The 18705-nt window shown below is 48.5% G+C and overlaps 1 long non-coding RNA gene across 1 annotated transcript; it reads right to left on the bottom strand.

The window, feature by feature from the left end:
• Positions 1-240: 240 nt before the first annotated feature.
• On the bottom strand, positions 241-16487 carry LOC142295194 (uncharacterized). Its single transcript, XR_012751394.1, has 3 exons — positions 16462-16487; positions 409-524; positions 241-260 (listed from the first exon to the last, which is right to left on the bottom strand). It is a non-coding gene; the product is annotated as an uncharacterized LOC142295194 (long non-coding RNA).
• Between the last annotated feature and the right edge of the window lie 2218 nt (positions 16488-18705).

Raw genomic sequence — 18705 nt, 5'->3', positions numbered from 1 at the left:
TCGGTGAAATGGTGGCTATCCGACCACAGTGAGTAAAAGAGAGAGGAAAAGAAGGAGGAAAAAAGAGAAGAAAAGAGGGGAAGGAAAAAAGAAACAAGAAAAACAAGAAAAGAGAAACAAGAATCAAAAGGAGACAAGGGGTAAATAATAAGAGGGAAGACTCAAGAGGAATAAATGCATAGCTTACCTAGCTTATGTATAAATTATAACCACTCAAGTATGGGTCACAATCTGTGTGTCATCAAATATGCCTCAGGCTACTAGAATTAAATCACATATTAAATCAGTGAGAGTCTAATACACAATAACACGGAGCTCAGATAAAGTACATACTCCTCATATGTTCAACGTTTAAGGCTATGTGAGACCGATATCAGTATACAATATACATATAGATGTGGCAATTACCTGTCATGTCAGAGAAGGGTGATATAGTACCATATGTACCGGATTACCCTAGGGTTATTGCCTTTAGTATCAGTTATTAGAATTAGTGGCTCCACCGCTGGAGAGACTGGATAGACCTATGTTATAACCAGATATATAAATCGTTAGAAGAGAGTTACTGCCATATCAGGGTATGTATTTGTATGTATACCTATGTACAACATAGCCCTTTTATCCATAGTAGTGGTTGAGTAGGATAAATGATATCCCCAAAATACCTGTAGTTGTGATTGCTGGGTATATTGTCCTATCAGACAGGAGGATAATTATGTAAATAAATATACCACGACCACTATATGAGAAAAGAAAAAGGGAAAGTCCAGCTAAATAACACCACTGTCAGACACAATCATGAAGATACTGTAGCTATGTAGCTCAAAGGGAAACTCCAGCTAAATAACACCACTTTCTGACAGAATCATGAAGATACTGTAGCTATGTATAAAGTAATCAATAATTTGGTTATTACCCAGTGTAGCTGGCAGTATGTGCTATATCTCCGGAAGATCCGGATATCTGTGAAGTTGTGCCACTGATCAGGTAAGAGAGAGGAAGACAAGAATTATCACTGAACCCTATTGCAGGCTATAATAATAATGATATACTTTTTTACTGTTGTGATTAACAGGTTCAGACTTACATAATAACTACATCTTCTTCCATGTAATTATTGTCCTTATCATGTAATACGATGCTGGCTTTCTATTTAAGGCTATGTGCGCACTGGGAAATGGAATTTTCTTGAGAAAATTCCGCATGCTCTCAAAGATTACCGCACCCGCGGTAAAAAACCGCGGCAAACCGCACCCTAAAACCGTATGCGGTTTGCCGCGGTTTGCTGCGGTTTCACCGCGGTATTGTTCGCGGTATTGCCGCGGTTTTGCCGCGTGCGGGTTGGGATGTGCTTTATTGCATTCAATGCAATAAAGCACATTGAAAAAAAAAAAAAAAAGTCATTTAATTCTGAGATAGTAGATAGATAGACAGAAGAATAGATAGAGGGATAGATAGATAGACAGACAGAGGGATGGATAGAGGACAGATCGCTGCATTTCCCACGGTCGGCAGTGAGTTCACATTACCGGCCGTGGGAAATGACCGGTAATTACCTCTGCTGTCTGCTGCATTCATTCAGTGCTGTGTCTGTGACAGTCGCGGCTGGATGTCAGCAGTGCAGGACCTGTGGATTACGCCGGAGCTGTGTGGATTACGCCGGAGCTTTGGTGCGGGAGGGGTTAATAAAAGGGTTAACGAGGCTTGTTGGTTTTATTTAAAATAAAGGATTTTTCGGTGTCTGTGTTTTTTTCACTTTACTTACGGGTTGATCATGTCAGCTGTCACATAGACGCTGCCATGATCAAGCCTGGGGTTAATGGCGGTGATCCACCACCATTAACCCCTTATTACCCTGACCGCCACTGCTACACGGCGGCAGGAAGAGCCGAGGACACTCCCGGTGCTGCCGCATAATGCATGCGACAGTCCCGGGGCAGCTGCGGCTGATATTCTCGGCTGCGGGAGGGGGAGTGAGGCGGGGGACATTAACCCTGCCCCTCTCCCTCCCCAGCCTGAGAATACCGGGCCGCCGCTGTGTGCTTACCTCGGCTGGAAGGTAAATATGCAGCGGAGCCCACGTTCTTTGTTTTCTATATTTCCGTTTTCTTTCTATGTGTGTTCTATGTGTCTGTGATGTCTATCTGTGTCTGTGTTCTATGTCTGTGATGTGTGTGTGTCTGTGATCTGTGTGTGTTTACTCTCTGCTCCGCTTCCTCTTCCTGTAATGACATCACTTCCCTGCAAAACCGCAGACAGGCGATGTACATTACCGGAGGTAAACCGCGAAATACCGCAGGGAATAACGCAGGAAAACGCAGTGAACCGCACAGAATTTGCTACCTGCGTTATTCCCTGCGGGATTTCATGATTAACATTGGAGTCAATGGAGTGAAATCCCGCAGCGATGTGCGGAAAAGAAGTGACATGCACTTGTTTTTGGTGCGGGATTCCCGCAGCAAAACATGCAGCTGTCAAATTCCGCCCAGTGCGCACAGGATTTTTTTTCTCCATAGGATTTGCTGGTGATTCACTGCAGAGATGTTATGAACATTTTCTGCAGCGAAACATGCAGCAAATCCGCGAAAAATCCGCGACAAAATCCGGTAAGTGCGCACATGGCCTAATACTGTACTGTATTGTCATTATGTTGATTTTGATTGATTTATTTTTGTTTATGTTCAGATAAGGTCCAGTTTGACAAAGGGTAATGGCCGAAACATCCTTTTATATGGACAACAACACATTTCATTTATTGTGATCAATTCCTCTTGATCAATAAAATTGAATTTGCATGACGAATTCTCAATTTTCTCTTTTTGTGTGGGAGTGAATTGTGTGCCGGAGTTCCCTCTATATTGCGCGATTATTTTTACTCCAGAGCACCCATTGTTCAGTGACGCAGCGCTTTCTCCTCCTATTCTACTGGTCATTTAATGCAGGCTCGCATAGCGAATCAACATTGCTATCCACATATGTCAGCTGATCTCATCAGCTGATGTGCAGCTAACAGACGCAGGTGGATCGGAGATCTAACTGCGCCTGTTAACTTCTTAAATCCCGCTGTCAATCTCTGACATGGATGTAACATGCTCCGGCGGGGAGCACCCTGCTCCCTGCCACCATCGGTGACCCTGTGACGTGATCAAGGTGTACCAGTGGCTTGTAATGACAGCCAGGGGGTCATATGGAGACCCCTATCACTGTTATAACGTAGTTCCTCTGAGCCATTCACAGGAAATCAGTATTTCTGCTGTTCAGAGCGATGCCTCATCATCGCTCTGAACAGCAAAAAGCGATTGGACTGTGTTAGCTTCAAGTCCCCTAGGAGGACTTAATAAAAAGTTAAAAAAAAGTTTTTAAGAATATGATAAAAAAATCAAAAATCCACAAACGTTCAAATCACCCCGATTTAGCCCAACTTTAAAAATAAAAAATACACATATTTGATATCGCCATAATCAGACATGCTCGATCTATCAAAATATAAAATAAATTAATTTGATCGGTTAATGGTGTAGCAAGAAAAAAAATCTAAATGCCAGAATTACGTTTGTTTGGTTTCCACAACATTAAAATAAAATGCAATAACAGGCGATCAAAGCATCGTATCTTACCAAAAATGGTATAATTACAAAAACTAGCTCAAGACACAAAAAAATAAGCCGTCACTAAGCCCTAAATCACAAAAGTGAGAACGCTACTGGTCTCAAAATATGGTGACAACAGCACATTTCTTTTTTTTTTACAAATTTCAGATTTTTTTTTCACCACTTAGATAAAGGTAAAACTATACATGTTTGGTGTCTACGAACTCCTACCAACTACTGGGGAATCAGAATGCCAGGTCAGTTTACCATATAGTGAACATGGTAAACAAAAAAAACCAATTGTGGAATTGCACTTTTTTGGCAATTTCACAACACTTGGATTTTTTTCCCCATTTTCTAATACAATATGGAGCAGAATGAATGAATTATGCATCCATAAAGGCTCTACATATTAGTCAAGCTGAAAACAATGTTCCTGGATCATCATGTGCGTATTTATTTAAAATTTGTTTTCTTTTTTTTGTCTTGTCATTTTCACTAATGTTTTGTGCGGCAAACTCATTAAAATAACAGACGCTATTGATTAAAAAAAAATAAGCCGTCACTAAGCCCTAAATCACAAAAAGTGAAAACACTACTGGTCTCAAAATATGGTGACAACAGCGCATTTCTTTTTTTTTTTTAACAAATTTCAATTTTTTTTTTCACCACTTAGATAAAAGTAAAACTATACATGTTTGGTGTCTACAAACTCCTACAAACTACTGGGGAATCAGAATGCCAGGTCAGTTTACCATATAGTGAGCATGGTAAACAAAAAAAAAACAATTGTGGAATTGCACTTTTTTGGCAGTTTCACCACACTTGATTTTTTCCCCCCATTTTTTAATACAATATGGAGCAGAATTAATGAATTATGCATCCATAAAGGCTCCATATTAGTCAAGCTGAAAACAATGTTCTTGAATCATCATGTGCGTATTTATTTAAAATTTGTTTTCTTTTTTTGTCTTGTCATTTTCAGTAATGTTTTTTTGCGGCAAACTCATCAAAATAACAGACGCTAGTGATAAATTTTGATCAAAGCCTACATTTATTTTAGTTTGTTTTTAACCAATTTTACGAGTACGTGCAAAAAAGACACACATTTTGCAAAATGGCTCAAAAAATGTGACGTTTTAACTGGCATACATAAAATCACTCCTAAGTTGCATCAAATTTGGTGACTAACAAAAAAAAAAATCACAATTCATGAATTAGTTTAAATTGGTGTCGTGGAACATTACTTCATTAGATTACAGCAGAATTTTTTAAGATTTCTTTTTAGTTAATACATTGGTTAACAAGGGGGTATGGGAAGTATTTATTCACAAATTGGATTACGTCAGAATGTCGAAAAAAATGTTACTCAATTAGTTGGTGAATGAGAACGGGTGTGGGAGTGTTTCTTACAATAAACTTTTTTTTCCCTTTGTGCATTTTTTTAACTCTATACTTGCCGTGTTAGTAATGGGGTTGTCTAATACCTCTCCATTACTAACCCCTGGGATTGATGTCAGCTGTCAATTCACAGCTGACATCAACCCCAAAATTATTACCCCTATTGCTACAGCACCTTGGCAATTTGGAAAAGCAGGACAAAGCACCAGAATTGGCTCATCTAATTGATGCGCCTCTTCTGGGGCTGGTGCAGACTGCAATTTTTAAGCTGAAAAGGCCAAAAAAAACCATGACCTTCCCAGCCTGATAATACCAGCCTGCAGCTGTCTGCTTTACCTATTCTGGTTTTCAAAAATAGATGGGAGCCCTTGTTATTTTTTCTTCTTTATTGTTTACAGTAGCGACTTCCATAAGCAATAATCTTTGTCGATGGGCTGCGCTGCAGACTTTCAACAAACTTTATTAACATGCGAACAGTACACGAACATTGACATTTTCTTTTTTTCAAGGTCTGTGTTCGAGTCCGAGACCCGGACACCCGCTGTCCTGTATGAACCCCGAACTTTACTGTTCTGGTTCACTCATTCCTTTACTAAACACTAAACAACAAAAGACAACTTTAAAAAAGCCTCAAAATGTGTGATTAATTTGTCACAAATCAAAAAGTCACTAATTGAGAGGTATTCACACCAAAACACTGGTGTAAATGCAGTGATTAACTGGGTCCTATGCATTTCCACTCCAGTTTCAGAAACTGACACTCATAGTGCAAAAGGTTCTAAACTCTGTTATTAATGGCTCACATTTGTCAAGGATACCTGATTTGCTCCTCATTAATATAGTCATTAGCCTCAATGAAAGTAATTTACTGTTAATTTCTGTGGAACCTGCCTGACGTATCTGAAGGTCTTTGAACTGTATGATAGGTGAAATATGACAACATCTGTCAGACTCAGGCATTTTTCCTATCAGGGCATCACTCCATGACTCATCATTTGACCTTTATACTGTTTTCTATCAGACTGTTGACTACAGGTGCATTTGCATTACATGATTCTTGTGAACGAGGGTTCCTAAGATCCCTAATAATTGTGTAGAGTAAATATTCTGAAAATCTCCTGATGAATGAGCAAAACCCTCATTTGTTGGGTGAAATGCTCTTTTGCTTTACGTAAAAGGTTACCATTTTCAACAAGACATCATCCTGTGAAACTAGGACTTGCACTGCTGAGAACAATGGTTGCCTATGCACATAAAACTATCTATTACTAGGGATGAACGAACCCAAACAGTAACGTTCGGGGTTCATACTGGACACCTAGTATTCGGTGCTGAATTCCAAAAATGGAACTCTAAGCGCAAGTCCGTTTTACTGTTCGGATTCACCACCCAAATAAAGCTTATTGAAATGCTGCAACTCAGCCAAGCAACAAGCTTTGAGGCTTAGGGGACTTACGGACCTAAATCGGTCATGCCAAGTATAAAAGCCGACTCATGGGTTGTGCTGCCCTTGTCAGCTAGCTGCAGAAAGACCTAAAGGCCGCTTTACATGCTGCAATATCGTTACCGATATCACTAGCGTGCGTACCCACCCCCATCGTTTGTGCGTCACGGGCAAATCGCTGCCCGTGGCGCACAAAATCGTACAAACCCATTACACTACTTACCTGCCTAGCGACGTCGCTGGGACCGGCGAACCGCCTTCTTTCTAAGGGGGCGGTTCGTTCGGCGTCACATTGACGTCACTAAGCGGCCTCCCAATCGAAGCGGAGGGGCGGAGATGAGCGGGACGTAACATCCCGCCCACCTCCTTCCTTCCACATTGCCGTTGGACGCAGGTAAGGAGATGTTTGTCGTTCCTGCGGTGTCACACATAGCGATGTGTGCTGCCGCACGAACGACGAACAACATAGTAGGTGCAGCAGCAACGATATTGGGAATAGGGGAGCATGTCAACGATTAGCGATTTTGCACGTGTTTGCGACGATTTTCGATCGCACGTAGGTGTCACACGCAACGACATCGCTAAAGCGGCCAGATGTGAGTCACGAATTCTGTGACCGCAATGACATCGCTTTAGCGATGTCGCAGCGTGTAAAGTGGCCTTAAGGCTATGTTCCCAAGTTGCATTTTTATGTGCAGAAAATCTGCACATAAAACCGCATGTTTTGGCAGAGAAAAAAGCAGGTGAAAAACTGCACATTTTTTATTGTGTTTCTGCTTATTTTCACATGCTTTTTTACATGCTTCTTTTTGTCCTTTTTTTTAAGTCATGGCGACTACAGGGGTTCAGGCGCTGTACCGCCGCAATACACCACTGGGTCATCGGTTGACCGTACATCCAGGACCCAGCTCTCGCTGCCAGGAGCAGTGCCCGCGCCACTCCCGGCAGTTTAAGCCCCTGAAGGGGGGATTCAGGGGCAGGGAGAAGAATCGCTTACCTCTCCCTGGTGATTAGGTCCCTGTAATGTAATCACAGGGACCCGATTACTGCCATGGTAACACTGGGTCGTCACCATGATGACCCCGGGAACCTGAGGTACAGATCGCCTCACAGACCAGGGCACCTACGTCACTGGAGTTCCCTGCAGCAAGGTCCCGCGGTAAAAACCGTGAGATGAGAAAATCTCAGCTGACACTGGCTATGTGGCCTAGGTGCAGGGAACATTGGTGATGTCACAAGGTTAACTGAGTTCATGCCGGCGGATCTGCAGAAAACCCCAGTGATCCACCAGCATGAACTCAATTCACCTTGTAATGCCACCGGAGTTCCCTGCAGTAGGTCCCACGGTAAAGATCGCGAGATGAGGACATAGCTGCAAGGAACCCCAGTGATATAAAAAAAAGCAACGTGTGCATCACGCATGAGTTTTTTCCTACATTCTTTTACTGACTCCCTTGAAGTCAATTGGTGAAAAAAGCAGTACAAACACAGAAATAATTGACATGCTGCTTCTTTTTTCAGCAACAAAATCTGCAAAAAAAAAAAGAAGCCATGTGGGCACAGTAAGTCATGTTTGTCATAGACTTTACTGGGATGCTTTTTCCTTGCTTTTATTGATTAAAAGAAGCAAGGAAAAATGCATGAAAAAAGCAACATGGGCACAAGGCCTAATAGCCTGTTTCAAAGTACCCTGACCGCCTGGTGCAGGGAGCCTTAAAAACCTGCTGCAGACTGCCCTAAGAGCCAGGTGCAAAGTGCCCTAACAGCCTAGTGTACAGTGCCCTAACAGCCTAGTGTACAGTGCCCTAACAGCCTTTTGCATACTAACCTAAGAGCCTGGTGCACACTGCCTTAACAGCTTGGTATACAGTGCCCTAACATTCTGGTGAACAGTTTCCTAGCAGCCTGGTGCACACTGCCCTCACAGCCTGGTGCATATGTAGCGCCCCACAGGGCAGGTGGTTAACCTACTCGTCGCCGGGCCGTTTCAGGTCAGGCGATGTCACGGGGTGGCCTTGCCCGATTCCGTTGCCCCAAGGTGTACAGTAAATGGTGGGGGAAGCGGAGTATTTGGGAGAGTTTGTCATGACGCCACCTGTAGTATGTGTGGCGCCCCTGACCTGGTCAGGCACCACTGAGTACTGCACCCATGCTGGGGACAGTACAACACAGGTAATCCAGAAGGCTGACCGGGGTGTGGAACACAGGCGCATAGTGATCAGGTCTCACACATGTACCCATGAGAGGACCCCTGGGGATCCCAGGAGGGGGAAAAGCCTTCACCTTCACTGGAATAGTGGAGGGGGCCAAAAGCCTCCATCTCCTCTCAAGGGGTGTGGTAAGAGAGTCTGGTTGCTAGGTGGCGTAGGCAGGCACAAAAGGGAAAAGAGAAGGAGGAGTAAACAGTCTAGAGTCTGCAGCAGAGTGTGGAGGAGTGAGGAGCAGGAAAGTGAAGCTCAGACAGGAGCAGCAGTGAAGGTCCCAGATGTGAGCCGGTTCAGTGCAGAGTCCAGGGAGCTCGAGTGAGGAGCAGATCCCGTGGGCTGCTGTAGTCTGACAGCGTCCGCGCAGTGGCTACCGACGGGGGAGAACGGTCAACTAGGAGTGCTACCCGAAATCCATCTTCAGCTAGAGAGAGAGCAACGGAGTGGGAAGTAAGGAGACTGCTAGAGAGTACCAGGCCCAAACGGGCGGCAGATCCCGAAGCGGAGATAGATCCAGCTTTCTTTTGCTAAACCTGCCGGTGTGGGGCTCTCAAAGCCCACGCCACAACACCACAAAAGCCGCAGCCACGTAGCCACAGTTAGGGCCCATAGGTCACAGGAGGCGAGCAGCTGGAGTGGCCTGGTCCAGGCGACAAGCAAACGGCAAACGAAGGGGAGAGAGGCTGCGGCATCTTCCCTGGGTGACCCCCATAGGGACTCAAAGTCGGGGTTACCCCAAACCACCAAGGGCTAAGGGAGGCGAGTTAGTAGTCACCCTCACAAGTCAGCCTGAAGGACACCTGGTTCCCACTTGGTTCATCCCAGCTACGCCCGGGTCACTCACCCTGCCATCAACTGTGAGTAAAAACCCTGAAAGACATCCTGCCTGTGTTGAGTCATTCTGCGCCTTGTAGTTCTACACATCTACACAGGGCCCTGGGGCTTGCCTCACTCTCAGGAGGCTACTACAACTGGCTGCACCCACCATCAGCCCCAGGCATCCCTTAACCTGCAGTGGCGGTCCCCACTGACCGCAAATCTGAGAGTGGCGTCACGACAAACTACAAAGAAGGTTTCCTACCTGTGACCAGACAGATCCATCTACGTGGAGTCCCTGAAGGTAATGCACCGACACAGCGTCCCTGGGGCTCCACATCTGGCGTCACGAACAGGATAAGGACTAGACCTGTTCAGACAGGTGACCATGTGCCTGGGCGGTCCGCTTGAAAAATTGGAAGCGCCGCCATATTGCCACCATGAAAAGCGCGCTGAAAAACAACAGCAGCCCGCGCTGGAAGAAGTTACCGCCCACGAAGAGGTGTGGCTACCCAGAGATCCCCTGCAGAGTTCTGACCTCGCTTGTGAAGAAAGCGGAAGCGTCCAGAGACGCCGGGAAGGAAAGGGAGCCACAAGCCTGCTGCTGCAGAGAGAAGAAATGGAGTCCGGACGTGGATACCCAGAACCAGGCTCTGCTGCCTGGTGGTGCCGGGAGCTTGCTATCTTCTGCGATCAGCTGGAGGCCAGGATTATACGACAGCTCAGTGAGGGACGCACGGAGCTTCTGGAGATGGCTGCGGCGGTTCGGACCTACGAAGAGGGAGCCGCGCGACGCATGCCAGATCAAGCGGCGACGACTCAGATCCCGATGGTGCCACCGATGGGTGAGTCCAGAGTTGCCCCGGCCAGCGCAAGTGCTCCGACCCCTGCTGCTACGACCGCGGTCCCAGAAGAGGCGCCTGGCGCGGCGACGCTGAGCGAGGCCGCAGCCACGCTAGGTGCGGCCCGCCAAATCCAGGCCGCCGCAGCGACACCCCGCCTGGCCCGCAAAGGTCCGACTGCCACGGCGATACTCATCCGTGCCGCAGGTGTGACGCTGACCCAGGCTGCCACCCTGCTGAGCCCAGTCCGCCAAGACCCCACCGCAGCAGCGACGCTCGTCCGAGCCGCAAGTGAGATGCTGAACCAGGCCGCAGCCCCGCCAGGTGCGGCCCGTCAAGCCCCGATCACTGCAGCGACGCCCAGCTCCACCTGCACGGACCCCATTGGGGAAGCGACGCCAATTCAGACCGCGGCTGCAATGCCCAGTCCGGCCCGCCAAGAACTGGCCGCAACAGCGACGCAGATCCAGGCCGCCGCCACGCCAGGCTCGGCCCGCACAGACCAGGCCGCCGCCACGCCAGGCTCGGCCCGCACAGACCAGGCCGCCGCCATGCCAGGCGCGGCCCGCCAAGACCAGGCCGCCGCAGCGATGCCCTGCGCGGCCCGCCAAGAAAAGACTACATCACCATTTACCCCGGCCTGCAAGGCCAGAGCAGACACCGCTCCCCAGTCTAAGGAGGTCCCTGCAAGGAAATCCCTGATAGGTGAAGACCCCGCGTACTGGCAGCTGAAGGCTGACATGGAGGCCAAGTTTCCACAGGAGATGGTGGACCAGTACATGCTCCCTCCGCACACCCCTAAGGCAACCCCTGCGGCAACCACGCCGAAGAGTCCACCGCCTGGGCCAGCTGAGGAACACTCATCCCCAGCGCTGCCACGACCAGAGTGCAGCGAAGAACTAAGGGGGAGAGGAGGGCAAGAAGCTGAGGAGTTGCCCCCGGAGCCAGCAGCAGTGCTAGTCCCAGAGCCGGAGATGCTGCCATATTCCCGCTGGGACGAGGAAGACCTGACACCTCCTGCTGAAGAAGGCCTGCCCAACCGCCCCACCTGGGAGCTTGTAAGCTGCACTTCGCAGAATCCAGCCCGCAAGACACAGCGCCGCAGTAGAACCCAGTCTTTCCCTGCACCGCCATCCCCAGAGCAGAGAGAAGTCACGGCCAGAGACCTACAAGAAAAACGGTTCCTGAGAAGAGCCAAAGCACAGATCAGAGGACCCCTGCGTCGAGGAATTGTCGAAGATTTCAGCCTCAAATCAGGATACGGCTTTATAGTATCACCTGGTGTGAAGGAAGGGATTTTTGTCAATCGAAGGGATGTGAGAGCCCACCTGCCCAGAGGACACCCTGGAAGAAATTTGAAGATAGGAGACTCAGTGGAGTTCACTATGCATCAGGGAGAAAGAGGCTGGTATGCCCTAGATGTTGCACCATGTTCTAGAAGTCCTTGCAGAAGCCCTGCAGTCACAACAGAAGATGAAGACAGAGACACTGAAGAAGAAAGAAAATACAACGAACCCACAGACGAAGAAAGAGATCAAGAAACCAACAGGTGCCGCAGCCCTACAGGCCCAAGCCCTGGTATGGAAGAGTAGAGGAATCTGCATAAAGTAAAGCATACAGCAAGTTAAAGTTTTGAAAAGTTTGAAGTTTTGCAACGTTTACGTTTAAGTATGTGCCCACATAAACTTGTGTGAGAAAACCATAAACCTTAAGGCTATGAACTGGCTATAGCCACAAACTCTCGCAGTGTAAATAGTTACACCAGAGGGCACCACCACCACCAGAGTCAGCCTGTTTAGGGGCTTGGCTCGTCTGCAACCAGGAGGAGCCCGTCCGTATATAGGGCCTTGGCTCGCCTGCGACCAGAGAGCATGCCTGTATATGGGGCCTGGCTCTCCACCACAAAGAGGGTACCTGGTCAGCACCAACTGTGGAGGCCGCCTCTACATCCTGCCAGAAGAGGCTGAAGGCGCGGATCCATCAGGCCAGGTATACCCTGAAACCACCAGCCCATGAAAGCCGCCTCTACATCCTGCCAGAAGTGGCTGAAGGCGCGGCCAACGGGAGAGGCAGATTGGAGGAAAGGTCTGGGGAAGTAGATGGCCCAGATCTGGTTACCAAAAGGACCGGTGACCTACCTCCTGAAAGGGTTTGGGTGGGTTAACGGACTTGTGGGTGGAGGGTGGTGATGTATGGTACCTGGTGCTTTTAAAATGTTTTACATGTTTTAATGTTTTATGCATTTTTAAAATGTTGTCTTGCAGCCCGAGGACGTGCTGGTGATAACTAAGGGGGAATGTGGCGCCCCTGACCTGGTCAGGCACCACTGAGTACTGTACCCATGCTGGGGACAGTACAACACAGGTAATCCAGAAGGCTGACCGGGGTGTGGAACACAGGCGCATAGTGATCAGGTCTCACACATGTACCCATGAGAGGACCCCTGGGGATCCCAGGAGGGGGAAAAGCCTTTACCTTCACTGGAATAGTGGAGGGGGCCAAAAGCCTCCATCTCCTCTCAAGGGGTGTGGTAAGAGAGTCTGGTTGCTAGGTGGCGTAGGCAGGCACAAAAGGGAAAAGAGAAGGAGGAGTAAACAGTCTAGAGTCTGCAGCAGAGTGTGGAGGAGTGAGGAGCAGGAAAGTGAAGCTCAGACAGGAGCAGCAGTGAAGGTCCCAGATGTGAGCCGGTTCAGTGCAGAGTCCAGGGAGCTCGAGTGAGGAGCAGATCCCGTGGGCTGCTGTAGTCTGACAGCGTCCGCGCAGTGGCTACCGACGGGGGAGAACGGTCAACTAGGAGTGCTACCCGAAATCCATCTTCAGCTAGAGAGAGAGCAACGGAGTGGGAAGTAAGGAGACTGCTAGAGAGTACCAGGCCCAAACGGGCGGCAGATCCCGAAGCGGAGATAGATCCAGCTTTCTTTTGCTAAACCTGCCGGTGTGGGGCTCTCAAAGCCCACGCCACAACACCACAAAAGCCGCAGCCACGTAGCCACAGTTAGGGCCCATAGGTCACAGGAGGCGAGCAGCTGGAGTGGCCTGGTCCAGGCGACAAGCAAACGGCAAACGAAGGGGAGAGAGGCTGCGGCATCTTCCCTGGGTGACCCCCATAGGGACTCAAAGTCGGGGTTACCCCAAACCACCAAGGGCTAAGGGAGGCGAGTTAGTAGTCACCCTCACAAGTCAGCCTGAAGGACACCTGGTTCCCACTTGGTTCATCCCAGCTACGCCCGGGTCACTCACCCTGCCATCAACTGTGAGTAAAAACCCTGAAAGACATCCTGCCTGTGTTGAGTCATTCTGCGCCTTGTAGTTCTACACATCTACACAGGGCCCTGGGGCTTGCCTCACTCTCAGGAGGCTACTACAACTGGCTGCACCCACCATCAGCCCCAGGCATCCCTTAACCTGCAGTGGCGGTCCCCACTGACCGCAAATCTGAGAGTGGCGTCACGACAAACTACAAAGAAGGTTTCCTACCTGTGACCAGACAGATCCATCTACGTGGAGTCCCTGAAGATAATGCACCGACACAGCGTCCCTGGGGCTCCACATATGCGTCCAGTAGTAGCCGCCGCTGCAGAATTCCTCGTCAGGGCAGATGTTAAGGCAGCTGGGATGGTGTCACTCCCCACAGGCGGAGCTGGCCCCGGGTAGATGAAGAGGGAAGGTGATGGCGGTTGGCGCCTAAGCGCTGGGCGGCAGCGCCGGTAAGGACAAGCCAACACAGTCTCTGCGGGTTCAGGGTGTAGTTTACTTACAACTTCAGCTGCCAGCCCGGTCACACTGGTCACTGCCATGATGGGCTCAGGTAGATCCCGGATCTGTGAGAGGTTAGAACCGGTTCGGTAGTCTGTGGGCCCTTCCTCACTGCGCTTTTTAGTGTGGGTCCCTGTGGCTTGAAGCACTTAGAGTTCTTTCCGTACTAGGTAGAGTACTGTTGCCTATGCCAGTAGCGTGGATCCCCTTGAGTCTGATCGTGATCGAGGCCCCGGAATCCTAGGTGCCACTTGGCTCTGGAAACTTGTGTGGTTGGAGAAGCATGAAACCTCTCCGTCTGGCAGAATCTGGTGATGCAACGTAGAATTGCACAACCCTGGGGTGCTGCACCCTGAACAGTTCTGGTCTCAGGGTAACTGAGACGGTAACCTCCTCAGCGACCGTTAAACTCATATGTCCCACAGGAGCTACCAGGAAAGACATATGCACACTGTCACTCCTGCTGGAGAACTCCTGTATTCACTGTGAGTGACTCCTAACTCCCCCTGGTGGCCACTCCTCCCCATACCCAGGTCCTAAGCTAGTGGATTGGGGCCCCTGTTGTGATGGCATCCTGTAAATACCACACTGTTGGTAACCCCTTTTTGTACCCGACCCTAGCCCAGTCCCCCGTGGGGAAGGGGCAACCCATGTGTGTATATGGTTATGTATGATGAAACCGGCACCAACCTCCCTTGGATCCATGATCAGCACAACACCCTAAGTGGGGTGCAGTACCCTGTGGCGACTTAAGCTTCAGGGGCGCCACACATACTTTCCTAAGAGCCTGGTGCACAGTGCCCTGGCAGCCTGGTGCACAGTGTCCTAACAACCTAGTGCACAGTGCCCTAACAATTTTATGCACAGTGCCATGACAGCCTGGAGTATATTTCCTAAAGACCCTGGAGCACAGTGCTGTAACATCCTGGTGCCCAGTTTCCTAACAGCCTGGTGCCCAGTTTCCTAACAGTCTGGTGCACAGTGCCCTACCAGCTGGTGCATACTGCCATAACAGCCTGGAAAATACTGCTAAAAGATCCTGGTGCACAGTGCCCTGTCAGCTGGTGCACAGTGCCCTGACAGCTGGTGCATACTACCCTAACAATCTTGTGCACCGTGACCTAACAGCCTGGTGCACAGTGCGCTTACAGCCTAGTGCACACTGCCCTAACCGCCTGGTGCATACTGCCCTAAACACAGCCTCCTCTTCTGGAATTTTTTTTATGGGAAAAAATGAGGATAGCATCAAATAAGGGATGTGTGTCGCCCACCTGCAGTGGTCGCCTCAGGGACTTCACTCCACCTTCGGGGACGCCACAAGGTCTCCACTTGATTATCTCTGGCAACAAGTATTGTGGATTGATATATATATCGGAGTCATAACGCCACTCACGGTTTGCGGTCAGGGTTATGGGTGACCGCCACTGCAGGTTTAACGAGCGTCTGGGGCTGATGGAGTCTGCAGTCGGATGGTGTGGCCTCCCGTGAGTGAGGTGTGTGTAGAACAACAGGTCCCAGAATAACTCAGTCTCAGTCCAGAAGTCTTTCAACTTGTTTACTCACTTTTTGATGTTATGTGAGGTACCCGGGCTATGCTGAGATTAAACCAGGTGGAACCAGGTATCCTTTAGGCTGGTATAAGGGTAACCGTTAACTCACCTTCCTAGCACTTCTTGTTTCGGATAACCCCTGACTTAAAGTACCGTGAGATTCATCCAGGGAAGTTGCTACTGCCTTTTATCCCCTTTCTGGCCCGTTTGCCGGCAGCGTGGACCAAGTGAGATGGCTCCAGGCTAGATCCCTCTTATGAGCCCCCTTGTTGCTGCTGAGGCTCAGACTCTGTATGGTTGGTGAGGAACCTCTAGTCCCTCCACCTGCAGGTTTGCAGACCACTAAATGGATGTCCACTCTAGGGACCTGTTCCCCGTGCGTGCCTAGTCACCAGGAGTCCCTGTACTCGACCAGCTGACTCCTTCAGCGTCTTTCTGACTTGCTGGTAACCGATCTCCCCTGCTAACGGCTACTTCACGTGCAGGGTCTGACTCTCTTGTGCGCGCTTCTGCATCTCCTAGCAACCACGCTCACTATCAAACTGGCCCACCTCCTCTCCTGACAGTCACTGCAACCTTAGTTTCCAGGCCCTCCACTACACCCCTTGCTGAGATGTGGAGGCAAGCCCCCTCTTGGGTCTGCCCAAGGGTCCCCTCTCAAGGTGTGGGAGACCTGGTTGCTATGTGTCCGTGCGTACACACCCTATTCAACCTTCAGGATTACCTGGAAGCACTGCCCCAGCATGGGTGCAGTACTCAGTGGTGCCTGACCAGGTCAGGAGCGCCACTGATGTGTCAGTGATGATACTGGTGGTCATGGTGCAGCTGCTACAGGGAGAGGATGTGGTTGATCTGTACCTGCTACTTGCCCAAAGGAAACACCTTCCTTTGGTACACACAGGGTACAGGATGTTCTGCATCATTTCATAGGCTTGAATACCGCTGGATGAATGGTGTGGCCAGAACATGTTGAGGCAGTTATATATTGAATGACTAACAGTACCACCAGTTTCTTCACCTTGTATTCCACCGGATAAACTGCTAAAAGTGCAGAGTTGGCACCTGCGGATCGTGAGCATCCATCTTTCAACTCACCCCCTTGCAAATTAGCCAAGCAGTCAGATCCTCAAGTCATGTAACAGTCACTTCTGCTTTTTGATGAATCCACTGGATCAGGTTCTGTGGCGTATCCACCTGGCCCTGGAGGATGAGTACGTGGAAGGGCTTGTGCATACAGTCAGCAGACAACTGAAGCACATCTTTGATGTGAAACACAGGTGCCAACTGCTGTGGCTTTCTGTAGTGTGCAGACCGACAAAGAGGGCAAGGGTGAGGAGTGATTGGAAGATGATACAGGGGATAATGGGGCTCTAGACCCCACATGGAGTGAAGGCCATCAGAGTGACTTTCACAGTTTGGAGGAAGAGGAGGTGGTCACGCTGCCCCAGCAGGACAGAAAAAGAGGGTGCAACAGCACAGCGGCCAGCCTCTAGATCAGGGGTCTCAAACTCGGCTGGGTGTATGGGCCGCACAGAGGAAAAAAAATAATTTGGGGGGCCGCATTCTTTACAGGACAAAATGACATTTTTATTGGTACCATATTTTTTTTTTTTACACAGCTTTGGATCACTGATTTTGAACATTTTTCACTTGTTTATTATAACAAATGTGCACATTCTTTGTTTAAATATAAAAAAAATTTGGATGGTAGAAAAAAATGTCATGCATTATTTTGAGGTTTTTGTTGTTTTTTTTTTTACATTTTATCCCTGTCTTGTAACTAATAGTGTTACAATTAGCACTATATAGACATTTTTGCCAACATCTTTTAGTAATGTTCCCCATCTTGTTGTAATGTGCCCATCCTTGTTCCCTTGTAGTATTGTGCGTCATGCTAGTCCCCATCCTACAGTAATGTGCTCATCCTTGTCCCCATCCTATAGTAATGTTCCCCATCCTTGTCCCCATCTTGTAGTAACGTGCCTCATCCTTGTCCCCGTCCTATAGTAATGTGCCCATCCTGTAGTAATGTGCTCATCCTTGTCCCCATCCTATAGTAATGTGCCCATCCTGTAGTAATGTGTCCATCCTTGTCCCCATCTTATAGTAATGTTCCCCATACTTGTCCCCTTGTAGCAACGTCCCTATCCTGTAGTACTGTCCCCATCATACAGTTGTCCCATTCTATAGTAATGTCCCCATCCTGTAGTAATTTCCCCATCCAATAGTAATGTGCCTATCCTTGTCCCCATCCTATAGTAATGTCCCTATCCTATAGTAATGTCCCCAGCCTTATCCCTATTTTATAGTAATGTTTCCCATCCTTGTCCCCTTGTAGTAATGTCCCTATCCTGTAGTACTATGCCCATCCTAGTCCCCATCCTGTAGTAATGTCCCCATCCTGTCCCCATCCCATAGTATTGTCCATCCTATAGTAATGTGCCAACCTTGTCCCCATCCTGTAGTAATGTCCCCATCCCATAGTAATGTGCCCACCTTGTCCCCATCCTATAGTAATGTCCCCATCCCATAGTAATGTGCCCATCCTAGTCCCCATCCCATAGTAATGTCCCCATCCTAGTCCCCATCCTATAGTAATATGCCCACCTTGTCCCCATCCTATAGTAATGTCCCCGTCCCATAGTAATGTGCCCATCCCCTATTATTGATAACCAGCCAAGGTATATCAAACAGCTGAGGGCTGCAGTCCCCAGCTGTCTGCTTCACTAGTGATCAAAAATAAGGGGGACCCCACGTAATTTTTTGTTTATTAATTGCCAATCCACATGTTTGCAGGGCAATTGTTCCGCTCTTACCCTTTTGCAGCACCTTAGCCATTTTTTACAGCCATTGTAAAACACCAAAGTTGGGGTCTCCATTGACTTATAGCGTCACGCAAAAGGGTAACAATGTTTTGAACTTTTGACTTTCAGGCTCCATTTCTCACTATAGCTACTTCATTTTTGAGTGCAGGAATACCTTAATTTTACAATCATCTTCCTAGCTCACACATAAATTTGATTTGCAACTATTTAGCATATGATAAGTTATGCAGATTCTTGTCATGTCACTGCATTGTTACTGTTTTGCTCCTGGTGTTTG

Source organism: Anomaloglossus baeobatrachus, chromosome 3, assembly GCF_048569485.1.
Source record: "Anomaloglossus baeobatrachus isolate aAnoBae1 chromosome 3, aAnoBae1.hap1, whole genome shotgun sequence".
NCBI classification, from domain to species: domain Eukaryota; kingdom Metazoa; phylum Chordata; class Amphibia; order Anura; family Aromobatidae; genus Anomaloglossus; species Anomaloglossus baeobatrachus.
This window is presented reverse-complemented; position numbering and strand designations above follow the sequence as displayed.